A 14,210-nucleotide genomic window follows, 5' to 3' on the forward strand; every position below is an offset into this window, starting at 1 on the left:
GTCCAATTGTATATTTACTGTAAATAATAGTCCAATCTTGTATTTACCATACATTGCCCAATCTTGAATATATTGCACATAATAGTCCAATCTTTTATATACTGCACATAATAGTCCAATCTGGTATATACTGCACGTAATAGTCCAATCTTGTATTTACTGCACATAATATTACGATCTTGAATTTACTGTACATTATAGTCCAATCTTGTATTTACTGTACATTATTGTCCAATCTTGTATGTACTGGAAATAATAGTCAAATATTGTATATACTACACACAATAGTCCAATCTTGTATTTACTGTACATAATAGTCCAATCTTGTATATACTGTACATAATAGTCCAATCTTGTATTTACTGTACATGATAGTCCAATCTTGTATTTACTGGAAATAATAGTCAAATATTGTATATACTGCACACAATAATCCAATCTTGTATTTACTGTACATAATAGTCCAATCTTGTAATTGCTGTACATAATAGTCCAATCTTGTATTTACTGTAAATAACCTATCTTGTAATTATTGTACATAATAGTCCAATTTTGTATTTACTATACATAAAAGTCCAATCTTGTATTTACTGTACATAACAGTCCAATTTTGTATATACTGCACATAATAGTCCAATCTTGTATTTACTGTACATAATAGTTCAATCTTGTATTTACTGTACATTATTGTCCAATCTTGTTTTAACTGTACATAATATTCAAATATTGTATATACTGCACATAATGGTCCAATCTCATATATACTGCACATAACAGTCCAATCATGTATTGACTGTACACAATAGTCCATTCTTGTATTTGCTGTAAATAACCTATCTTGTCTTTACTGTACATAATAGTCCAATCTTGTAATTACTGTGCATAATAGTCCAATTTTGTATTTACTGTACATAAAAGTCCAATCTTATATTTACTGTACATAATAATCCAATTTTGTATATACTGCCTATAATAGTCCAATCTTGTATTTACTGTACATAATAGTTCAATCTTGTATTTACTGTACATTATTGTCCAATCTTGTATTTACTGTACATAATAGTCAAATATTGTATATACTGCACATAATAGTCCAATCTTGTATATACTGCACATAATAGTCCAATCTTGTATTTACTGTACATAATAGTCCAATCTTGTATTTACTGTACATAATAGTCAAATATTGTATATACTGCACATAATAGTCCAGTCTTGTATATACTGCATACAATAGTTCAATCTTGTATTTACTGTAAATAATAGTCCAATCTTGTGTTTACTGTCCATAACAGTCCAATCTTGTACTTACTGCACAAAATAGTGCAATCTTGTATGCACTTCACATAATAGTCCAATACTTTATTTACTGGACATAATAGTCCAATCATATATTTACTGTACATACTAGTCCAATCTTGTGTTTACTATACATTGTCCAATCTTGAATATACTACACATAATAGTCCAATCTGGTATATACTGCATGTAATAGTCCAATCTTGTATTTACTGCAGATAATATTCTAATCTTGAATTTACTGTACATTATAGTCCAATCTTGTATTTACTGTACATACTAGTCCAATCTTGTATTTACTGCAGATAATATTCCAATCTTGTATTTACTGTATATAATAGTCCAATCTTGTATATACTGCACATAATAGTCCAATCTTGTATTTACTGTACATAGTCAAATCTTGTATTTACTGTAAATAACCAATCTTGTCTTTACTGTATATAATAGTCCAATGTTCTAATTACTGTACATAATAGTCCAATTTTGTATTTACTGTACATAAAAGTCCAATCTTGTATTTACTATACATAATAGTCCAATTTTGCACAAACTGCACATAATAGTCCAATCTTGTATTTACTGTACATAATAGTCCAATCTTGTATTTACTGTACATAATAGTCGAATCTTATATTTACTGTAAATAACCTATCTTGTCTTTACTGTACATAATAGTCCAATCTTGTAATTACTGGACATAATAGTCCAATCTTGTAATTACTGTACGTAACAGTCCAATTTTGTATTTACTGTACATAAAAGTCCAATCTTGTATTTCCTGTACATAAAAGTACAATCTTTTAATTACTGTACATAATAGTCCAATCTTGTATTTACTGTACGTAATAGTCCAATCTTGTAATTACTGTACATAATACTCCAGTCTTGTATTTACTGTACCTAATAGTCCAATCTTGTAATTACTGTACATAATAGTCCAGTCTCATATTTACTGTACATAATAGTTCAATCTTGTCTTTACTCTACATATGGAGAAATGGGGCAATCAGTCTTTCTCTGTTGTAACATTGAACACAATATACTAACAACTTACTATCTATTGTAACCAAAATATTTGATGATTACACTCAATGTACAAATATATTGTCATGAAATTGTTAATTACCATGGTTTCTAATATAATAGTAAGATTCTTGGAATCAGGGCTGACAAGGGAGACAATACTACCTCCTTCAGACAGGAGTTGTACCCCTTGATTCTTCTGAGGATACATCCATCCTGGAGAAGTAAACTGTTGTATTGGCTACAAAATAAGAGAGTTAACAGTAATCCACTTCCAAAAATATTTTCTGCAGTTTGACTAATCTGTGAAATATTTTTCTTGATTTGTTGCTCATAAATTAGGCAATATTTTTCTTCAAACATAATACATAATTTACATATCAGTTGATTCAATCTTTTTGTTTATTGATTTTGTTTCTGGTGTTGAATCTGAAAGGCATTAAAACCATTGTAAATGTGGCAGATGTGGTTGCCTAACCAATCTGAAATTATGAATGCAACATATGGAAAGTCACCCTTCTTGAAAGAATTTGTTATCCTTCAAGTTTGTTGTACCTTTAACCAGAAATCATTCCTACACTTCTGAAATACATGTGTTTAGTGTGTGTTATACCTGTGATCCAGACTGGACTCTCTACCCTGTAATAACTGCTCCAGGGGCTGTTGGCTGTCAAATGGCAGGGCAAAGTAATAGCTGGCAATCAGGGCCCATGATATGGTACTGCAAGATAAAAGTAAAGGACTATTATATGATATTGCAGGACAAACGTGAAGGCTTATGATACGATACTGCAGGACAAAAGTGAAAGCTCATGATACGATACTGCAGGACAAAAGTGAAGGCTCATGATATGATACTGCACAACAAAAGTGAAGGCTCATGATATGATACTGCAGACAAAAGTGAAGCAGGGTTCCAGCCACAAATTAATAAAGGATTCAAGACCTTTTCAAGACCAAAGACTATAAATTTTGATACCTACCAAAGAGCTCTTAATCTTTATACTAAAACTTCTCCCAAACGCAACAGTCCAGTCACATTACAGTTTCACACTAAGATGGTTGTAATAATGAAAATGTAAGACGTTCAAGATTTTCAGACATTTTCAAAAGCCAGACCTGAGTGGGAATGCTGGTGAAAGCTCATGAAATGATACTGCAAGACAAAAGTGAAGCTTCATGATATAACACTATAAGACAAAATTGAAGCCCCATGTATGATACTGCAAGACAAAAGAGAAGGCTCACAATATGATACTGCAAGACAAAAGTGAAAGTCCGTGATATGGTAGTGCAAGAAAAAAGTGATGTTAAGAGTTTTACATGACAGAACAAGTCACAACAAGCTTCCAAATGCAGTGTTGTTAATATTGTCTGAGTCTGACCAATACTATAAGTTAAACCTATTTTGATGGAAATACATGAAATATGCATATCAAATAAAGTCCTTTCAATTGTTTTTTTTTTCATATTCTCTTTCTTTACATTACTGTTTCTTCTCAGGTTTCTTTTTTGCAAATAACTTGAATGAACACCATTATTTGTGTAATGGAAAATATATAAAATACTAATATAAACTTGGACATGTTTACCCCATACAAATTTTGAACATAACTTTGGTAAGGATTACTTTTATTTTATCCATAGTTACTATATCAATTTCTGAGGCATGATAAATGCTAAAATACCTTACCTGGTCATTGCTCCAGTCACGTAATTTTGGTTAAGAATCTGCAGACAAAAATAAATATAAAATTTTGATGTTTCAACATAGTAATGAAATACAAAATGATACAGGCAAAAAGTTATCAATTTTAAACACAACTGAAGTACAGTAAATTGTTCATAAGCCTGACCCCATAGGAGATACAGAATTTTCAAATAATCTGTTGTCTGGTCAACAGAGAAGTTTTGCATGACAGAGCTTCAAAAATCCACTTGCCTAGCACCTAAGACAAGCTCAAGTTTATTTGTTACAGGGTCCTCAAAAAACTGAGATGGGGAGGGGGCGTCATGATCTGCTCATAATGCTTTATGCTCTGCGCATTTTATACTCTTAGATCTCTGCAAAGTGCTTATATCAGTACTTTCAAGTCCTAACCAAGCTACAGACAGACTGGGAGTGTGGAAATGAGTTAAGAAAGCTGAATGTTTAGGGGTCTGAAACACACAGCCCTGAGACCATTGAAAATGCCCTCATGAGGCCCTCAGAGTAGTTTGAGTTTGAGATCCCTGGTTAAGATGATAATTACAGGACCCCATCACATACTTACTTTTTGACAAATAACTGAATGTATAAATTAAGCATTCTCAAATTTGTACAAATGATGGACATAAGTCTATGAATTAAACTAATAAGCTTAAAAGAAAAAAGGCAATAACAAAGTATGTTAAATCATAAATTGGAAAGAAATTAATTGGTAGGGTCAATTAACTGGTAGCAACAAATAAATTAATAGATAAAGATATTTGGACCAGTAAAAATAATATACCTGATAAATGACAAAGCAAAAAATGTCTGATGATATACAGTTATCTCCCTTTACAATTTTCAGTAACCTGGGTTATAAAGGAGGGCATCTGATGCTGAGAGAAGTTCAACTGAGACTGTGATGTGAAATTCATGCTATAATTGGTTCTCAAAAGCCAAGAAATAAAAAAATGAAATAAATTAAGTGTGAATGATGAACAAAATCTGACCAATTTAACGAGATCCAGGCCCATACCCATGTTATTAAAAAGGCAGTGGTATTATGAGGTACTTTATAGCAATAGACAACATTAACTCTTGAAATAAGTAGCAGGATTCATCAAAGCAAAGAGTTATCAAAAAAAACTTTACAGTTACAAACACAAAATTATAAGCCATGACTTATATCTATAAAATGTCTAGAAATTCATAAAATAATTAACCACAGCCTAGTCTTGTTCATTGAAGTACTTTTAATGACTCTGTCCAGCATCCACAATATAAGGACCAGAAGAGACCCACATGGTAAAATATGCTGGCATATCAGGGTTGATTGCTGTTGATAGTACTTTTAATTTCAAAATGAATGGTAAGAATGATGGGTCTAATGCATAATGATATCAATGATGGAAGTGCAGGGTAGTGGCAAAAAGCATTATCTGTTAGCAACAGTTCTTTGTTAATGGCGGTTGATGTAAAAGAGATTGTATACTCTTCTTTATTCAAATTTTCTTTTTGATTACTGCTTGATATATATATATAATATTAAAACATTCAATATATTTATCATATTTATTTCTACAAGCCCATTAATGTTTAAGTAAAATCTCAATGGAAACAGTCATAACTAACCATGATGTTTTGCCTCTATGAAGCTGGACTGTTGTGGCCATTTTTAAGGATTGCTCTTACCTTTCATCAACATATAAACAGTATCAGAAAACTAATGTTTATATACATATTTGTATAATATTACATTAAAGAATAAAACAAGTTTCCTTTAAAGATACCTTGGTTTAGAGAAAAAACTAATCTTTGGCATGTGCTTGAAAATTAAACATTGGCTTCCTTATAATTAGATGCTTCACAGCAGAAAATTTATTATATTTTAAGTTGGAATTTTATCCCAAGTTACTGATTCAGATGAATCACTAATCCCACAATACAATATAATTGTATAGTCTCAGGATGACATACAAGGCAAAAAGTAATAGGAAAGCCTTTAAATAACTACAATGTATGGATAAATGACCATCTACCATTGCACATTCCTATGGGTTTGCTCTGGATGAAGTTTCTTTGGATCCTGTGCTTGTCGAAACTGTACATGATCTAAGCACACAGCCAACTAAAATGACTGCTGCCATGTGCTCAACAAGTCAGCCTCAATTAGTCTAAAGTACACTACCTTTAGCAGTTATTAAAACAGGGAAAATGAATTTTGACAGACTAGACAATACTAGCTTCAAAACGTGCAATGAATGAATTACCAAAAATATCAAATATCAAAATAAATTATTAGCTCTTTTTTACAATTTGCATCTGAAATTCAAGAAGTGAAAATGACAAGCAGAGCTAGCAGGTTTATTTTATAGGTACACATCTGAAGCAAGGCCAAGCTGTATACTCGATAGCCAATATCATACTCATTAACCACTCACCAAAATCAAGTAAATCTACAGTTATTTAATGAATACCTAATGTATACAAGGTCTTTTTGAAATAGCCAGTATAACCCTAGGCAAAATATGAAATTGCAGAGTGCCACCCAATGGGCAATCAAAATGCACAACTACAGTACTTCCACCACCATAATGTTTTTAATACAGAGGACAGAAAATCATAATTTACTCTGGCCCAGCATCCAGCCCCCACGTTGTCATTAAATGAGCTCAAATCTTCTAATGACCACAGCTGCTTTCCAGAAGTAATAGCATCTGAAATGATCATGGTGCCTGGGTAGTGAACTCTGAAATAAACAAACATCCAAGGTCAAAAGGACCAATAAACAGGTATACCTCCAAGTAATAATGATTTTAATACATAATCTAAAATCACTGACATGAATTATCTATGTCATATGTTATTTATAAAAAAAAGATATTAGTCTGGTAGGCAACAACTCCTACCTCCATTATGAATAAAGGTGTCATGCAATACAAATTAAATATACATAACATATAGTAATGGACAAATGCCAACACACAATATAAATTAAATATACATAACAGATAGTAATGGACAAATGCCACCACGCAATATAAATTAAATATACATAACATATAGTAATGGACAAATGCCAACACACAATACAAATTAAATATACATAACATATAGTAATGGACAAATGCCAACACACAATACAAATTAAATATACATAACATATAGCAATGGATAAATGCCAACACACAATATAAATTAAATATGCATAACATTATGTCATGATGGTGAACACTGAAACAAACATATAAGCATGTCATGATAGTGACCATCAAAAATGAACATATATGTCAAAATACTGAACACCAAAAGAAACACATTAGTATTGACAAGGTAGTGAACACCAAAACAAACCTAAGTAGGTCATGTAGTAAACACCAGAACAAACACATAAGCATGTCTAGGGGCAGATTTTATTTGTGGAGACTAGCATTAATTTATTATTACTGATAATGTGATATCAATAAATCTATGAGTAGTTTTTAAATACTGGAATATAATTTTAATCATGAAGATTATTGTAAAGGATCTAATGAATATTCATTAGATATGACATGAAGATGCATGAAATAAGTTAAAATATTATAAAACTTATAACATTTGATGAGTTCAATATGTTGGTATTTTTTAGCTGTGAAATATTTTGTATTGACCGATGCAAAACAGAGACCAGTATTTGTATTCTACAGCTCAATAAAATAATGTACTCAATGAAATAAAAACCTGAAACTGTCTTGTACCATCTAAACATATGACCACACTAGTACAATATGTCGCTTGGTGGAGCTGAACTCACTCTGGGGAAATCAATATGTTGCATTATTGCTGAGTGCTTGTGACCTGTTCAGCTAACCTGAAGTTCAGAATAATTTTTCTGAAAGTTATAAAGGTTATTGGTTAACTATTTTAAATATTTCTCAATTCACTATTAATATGTTAAAAATATATTCTATACTTTAACAGGTGAAAATATAAGATTTCCCATCATGCCACAGAATGTTTGAATATGTTCCTAGAGAAGATACATTTGCAGAAATAGCATAAACCATTAAAAAGTGTACTATTTTGCTCAAACCAACATGCTTGTGTGGTCTGATAAGATAAATATCTTATCACGTATAAATGTAATTTATTGTAATTATGTAACACAAAAGCCTACAATATTCTTAAATCACCACTATATTTATTATAAGTCATTCAAGTTGATGAAAATAGTATGGGGTGCAGTTGACAGAGTTTCCAACACTCCAATTAACCAGAGATGTGTAGATATATTCTTGAATTGATACTGGCAGTCAAATTGTCACACAAAAAGCCACATGCATCTTCATTTGTATGGTTAATGATTTTGTAAATGTTTACATGCAGTAAGCTAAACCAAGCAATTTACGCATGCAAGTGTTGCAGCCTTACAGTAGAGGGTCTACTCAAGCTGCTGCATGGAACTAGTTACAAAATAATTGTTAATTGTTGTAAATTCTGTGCAACATCTTTTAAGGTAATAGACACAAGAAGAACCTTGAATAATGTTTAAACTGCAATCATGCAGGTTTAAAATATACCACAAAGAGTAAAGAATAACTAATGACTGTGTGGTAACAGGTTCCATGCAGCAACTGGTACAGACCCTCTACTTTATATAACAATGCCCTATGATCTATTTACTCTATAACATTCTCCAATGTTCTATTTACCCTATTATGTAACAGTGTCATATATTATATTTACTCTTTAACATTCTCCTATGTTCTATTTACCCTATGATATAACATTCTCCATTGTTATATTTACCTTATAACAATGTTCTATGTTCTATTTACCTTATAACAATGTTCTATGTTCTATTTACCTGATGATATAAAATTATCCTATGTTCTATTTACCCTATGATATAACACTGTCCTATGTTCTATTTACCCTGTGATATAACACTGTCCTATGTTATATTTACCCTATGATATAACACTGTCCTATGTTCAATTTACCCTATGATATCACTCTGTCCCATATTCTATTTACCCTATGTCATAACATTGTCCTATGTTCTATTTACCCTATGCTATGACATTGTCCTATATTACAATTACCCTATGTTATAACATTATCCTATGTTTTATTTACCCTATGGCATAACAATAGCCTATGTTCTATTCACCCTATGATATCACACTGTCAAATGTTCCATTTACCCTATTTCATAACACTGTCATATGTTCTATTTACCCTATGCAATGACACTGTCCTATATTCCATTTACCCTATGTCATAACATTGTCCTATGCTCTATTTACCCTATGCTATGACATTGTCCTATATTCCATTAACCCTATGTTATAACACAGTCCTATGTTCTGTTTACCCTAAGATATCACACTGTCCCATATTCTATTTACCCTGTTATAACATTGTTCTTTTTTCTATTTACCCTATGATATCACACTGTTCATTATTCCATTTACCCAATGTTATAATATTGTCCCATGTTCTGTTTACCCTATGATATATACTGCTGCTGCCAGTTCAGCATCTTTACAGATATCTGAAGAAATATGTGTCCAAAGCCCACATTCTGGAATCCAGATCTGTCCAACTTCTGTCATTACAACTGAGTAAAAAGAAGCAACATTATCTAGACAATTAAAGATATCATAAACTAAATATTTTCTTAAAGATCCATGTTCATGGACTTCTGAATTAAATCTATACTGGGCTTGGTCCTGGCTTTTGGTCCCAACATTTCACTGAAGTCTCTGATGCATGTAATACAGTGCCTGTATCTTATTCTGTAGTAATACTGTTACAGCAGTGAAATATTTGCTTACAATGGTAGATATATTATCCTCTTATTGTGGCTAAAGCAACCACCTTGGATGCAGAAGGTCGAAGGTTTGAACCCCGGCAAAGTCATACCAAAGACTTATAAATAAAAATGGTACTAGCAGCTGCCTCACTTAGCACTCAGCATTCAGAGGTTAGTGTTAGGAGTGGTCAGACTAGTCTCTGGGATAATGTGACTGGGTAGGACATGATGCTACATGTCTGCAGTATGATGCCCCATTGCTAGACATAACTATATACTGTCACACTGCAGTCATTGTAGCAATATGATTGAAAAATTGTTAAAGCTACATTAAAAATCCAAAACACACACACATATTCCATTTTCAGTCCTGCATATATCTTCAGTGACATGATTTAATATACCTGTTATGATTCAACTCAGACTGGTCTGCCAGACCTCAAACTGAAGGAAATTAGACACTTTATGAGTAAAATGTTTTCATCATGTGATTAAATAAATACAATTTTAATTTTGAATCAAAGAGAAAATAAAAACAGCCATCTATTTCACAGTATGCATATCCAGTCACTTAGCTACATGTACATTTTGGGAACTAATGAGAGCAACTCATATCAGAAACTAACAAATGAAAAATGTGGATTTCAATGCAAACTCTTTTTTTAAAAATTTATTTTAAAATCTCAGAGTATTTCATAATAATGTCAAAATTTAAATAGATCTCTAATCCTGTAACTTAGATATAAAAAACACAAGTTACATGATTCAAATAGATTGCTTTCAATTTTACATTATTGTGGGATATTTTGTGATTTTTTTTATCTAATCAATCATATTTTTTTAAAAATTTGCTGTCTGTAATGGAACAATTAAAAAAGTATGACTTAAAAAAATTAAAAATTCTTTCTATTCTTAATTTGACAAATGCAAAAATTACAGATAATGTTTGATTCAATTCACTTCATATCAATGTGTGCTCATGTAAATACCTTGATGTATTTAATATCATAGTTTCTTTCATTCCATATCTGCAAACCAAAAATGAAATCTCTATACCAAACATCTGATGCTGATAGCAAATTGTGAATAATGATAAAGTGAATCATGTTATAAATCTCAATATCACACATCTGAAAATGATAGCAGATTGTGAATAAAGATATTGTAAATTATGTGATAAATCTCAATATCACACATCTGGAAATGATAGCAGACAGTGAATAAAGATACTGTAAATCATCTGATAATACATCAAGATCACACACATTTAACAATGATAGCATATTGTGAATAAAAAATACTGTAAATTATGTGATAAATCTCAATATCACACAAGTCTGAAAATGATGTGAGACTGTTAACACATTAACCCCAAGCGACGACTTAACGGGACAGGAGGTAGTAGCCTACTGCCGAGCTCTGTAGCGTCATGGTCATGCATGATACACTAAAGTGGGTGGTATTATATGAAGTTAGACAGATGTAGCTCTACAATGATACCAAATAATCTGGAATATCTAGTTATCTACAAAATACAGATTTTAAAAAAATCATTTTTTGGACCCGACTTTTTTCTACCTAAAATTCGCCCGTGGTCTGAATCCGAGTTTGTGTCCAGATTTTAGACTTTTCGGTCTCAGATCTAAGGGAAACCAGTATGAACTGCAAACAGACAGATGAGCCTTTGCAAAATGTAGGATAAGATGGGCATTTGGAATAAAGAGTGGTCTCCATATAAAAAAAATACCTCCAACTTTTACCCTTCTGCTCATGCGTGAGTCAAATAGCCAATGAAAAATGATGTTTCTAATACACCTAGGCAGTATGTTATTGAAAGATCATCAGTGATTTGGTGTTTTTGGATCTGTTCAGAAATAGCTTTCAAAATGTGTTTCCTACTCGATTTTCAGGCAAAAATGTCAAAAAACCTCCAGGGGTTAATGTGTTAATAAGATATTGTAAACCATGTACCTCCACACAAAAATGGCTATATGGTGCCAATTAACAGCAGAGTTTTTAAAAAATGTAAGAAATGAAGAATTGCACAAATATTTGAGGAAAAAAATTGTTTCCAAGCAATTATGATTATGAAGTATCACAAAACAAAAGGGAATAGGTAAAGATGGCAAAAATGAAGAATAAAACAAAACCACAAAAATGCTAATCGTTATCATGTCAATAATACATTTATGCACTTGAACTTAAGTTTTTAATTTAGAGCCAAACAAAGTTTTACAATATACAGTGTATACTCAACTTATACATACAGTGTATACTAAACTTCTACAATATACAGTGTATACTCAACTTATACAGTATACAGTGTATACTCAACTTATACATACAGTGTATACTAAGCTTATACAATGTACAGTGTATACTCAACTTATGCATACAGTGTATACTAAACTGATACAATAATTTACAGTGTACACACAACTTATACAATATACAGTGTACACACAACTTGTACATACAGTGTATACTCAACTTATGCAGTATACAGTGTTTAGTCAACTTATACATACAGTGTATACTAAACTTATACAACATACAGTGTACACACAACTTATGCAATATACAGTGTATATTAAACTTATACAATATACAGTGTATATTCAACTTACTCCAATATATTCAATGGTCAGATTGTAGAACATTTTGGCCCACTGAATCCACTCAATAGTATATATATATATATATATATATATATATATATATATATATAAGCAATGAAATCCTGTTATATGCATGGTAAATTTACTGAATACACTATATTTTAATGACAGGCCAAACAAATCATATTTTAGTATAAAAATCCAGAATAACATCATACTAGTAAGTAAACATCAAGTCTAGCATATCTATGGCTTAATATGTAGTATAGAGTTAAATAAACCATTTGAAATCACTACAACCACACATACATTACTCCCCCTTTATAACACATTTCATGGATAGAATAAAAATTGAGCTATATTTTAAGTGAGGGAGCCCTGTGCTTATGGATGGTCCAATAAGATATTTGTATGGTAGTGCTTAAAAATATAAATATTGGGTATTCAATAATGTAAAATCAAACTATAAATGGTTTCCAAAAGCCCAAAATGATATTAAGGACAATAATTTAACCTTTTCCTTTGTAGCACCTACCAATGAACTACAGCTTAGTATAGATTTCTATTGCTATACTGTACAATGTGTGAAAATAGAATAGCATGCTGTCAGTTGACATTCCAGTCAGCTGGTGCTATAAACTGACCAAATGTGAACTGTATGGGTATCTGGGATATGCTTGCATATGTAGGGGTGTCAATATTTGCTTCAAATAAAATGCATTTAAGGTGTCAAAATGCACTCTGCATTAAAATGAGGTACGGGTGTCCAGCTGGGCTTAAATGTAAAAGATTAAGAATGTATTACAGTAAAACTGCTAAGAAAGTCCACTTGTCCTGAGCGTCTGGATTTTCCATTCAAATAGTTATTGATTATATAGTGTTATGACCTGTCACAAGAGGCCACCTGTCTTGAGAAACCATTATTCTCTTTTACAGAAGGCATGGTCTTTTAAGACTTGTTCAACGGTACAAACAAAACTAAAACAATTTTATTGGATCCATGTCCAGATTTACTTTATAAGTAGTGGCATTATGATGGCAGGCTTTATATTGAGGGTCAATGCATATCTTGCTTCTAACTGCTGCAAAAATATTTATACTGCTAGATTTGACTATATCTGGATAAAAGCAAGATCTTATTGAGGGTATAGATAATGAGAATGGAACATAAGGGTCATAGGGGCCCTGAGTGGCCGATTGGTCTAAAGCGCTCTCTGTTACGGATCACTGCCATCTCACCTCTGTCTGCGTAGGTTCGAGTCTCGGATTCGGCCAATGTGGGTATGTGAGAAAGCTTGCCAGTAGCTTCTCGAGGGTCGGTGGTTCTTTCCGTGGATTTCTTGGGTTCTTCCTCCACCATTAATACTGGCCGCCATGTTTAGCCTATCGTGTGCTGAAAAATGGCGTTAAACCCTACAACAACAACAACAACAACATAAGGGTCATAAAATGATGCAAATATTACATTTCTTTCAAATATTTTAAGTTATTCACCACATATAAAAAATTATATGGTCTTTGTATATATAGTCTCAGAATGACATACAAGGTAAAAAGTAATAGGAAAGCCTTTAAATAACTACAATGTATGGATAAATGACCATCTACCATTGAACATAACTTCAAGTTAAACAAAATTAACATTATTATCATGTTTGTCTATCAAACACAGGAATATTTATTTTGCTATATAACCTGGTTAAGAATACATTCTGATAAAAAGCCTAGTACAATTTATGATATATACATGCTTATCAGTCCAACTGCAAACTGCTTG

The sequence above is a fragment of the Sinohyriopsis cumingii genome, chromosome 7 (assembly GCF_028554795.1).
Source record: "Sinohyriopsis cumingii isolate HCF-2022 chromosome 7, ASM2855479v2, whole genome shotgun sequence".
Lineage (NCBI taxonomy): Eukaryota > Metazoa > Mollusca > Bivalvia > Unionida > Unionidae > Sinohyriopsis > Sinohyriopsis cumingii.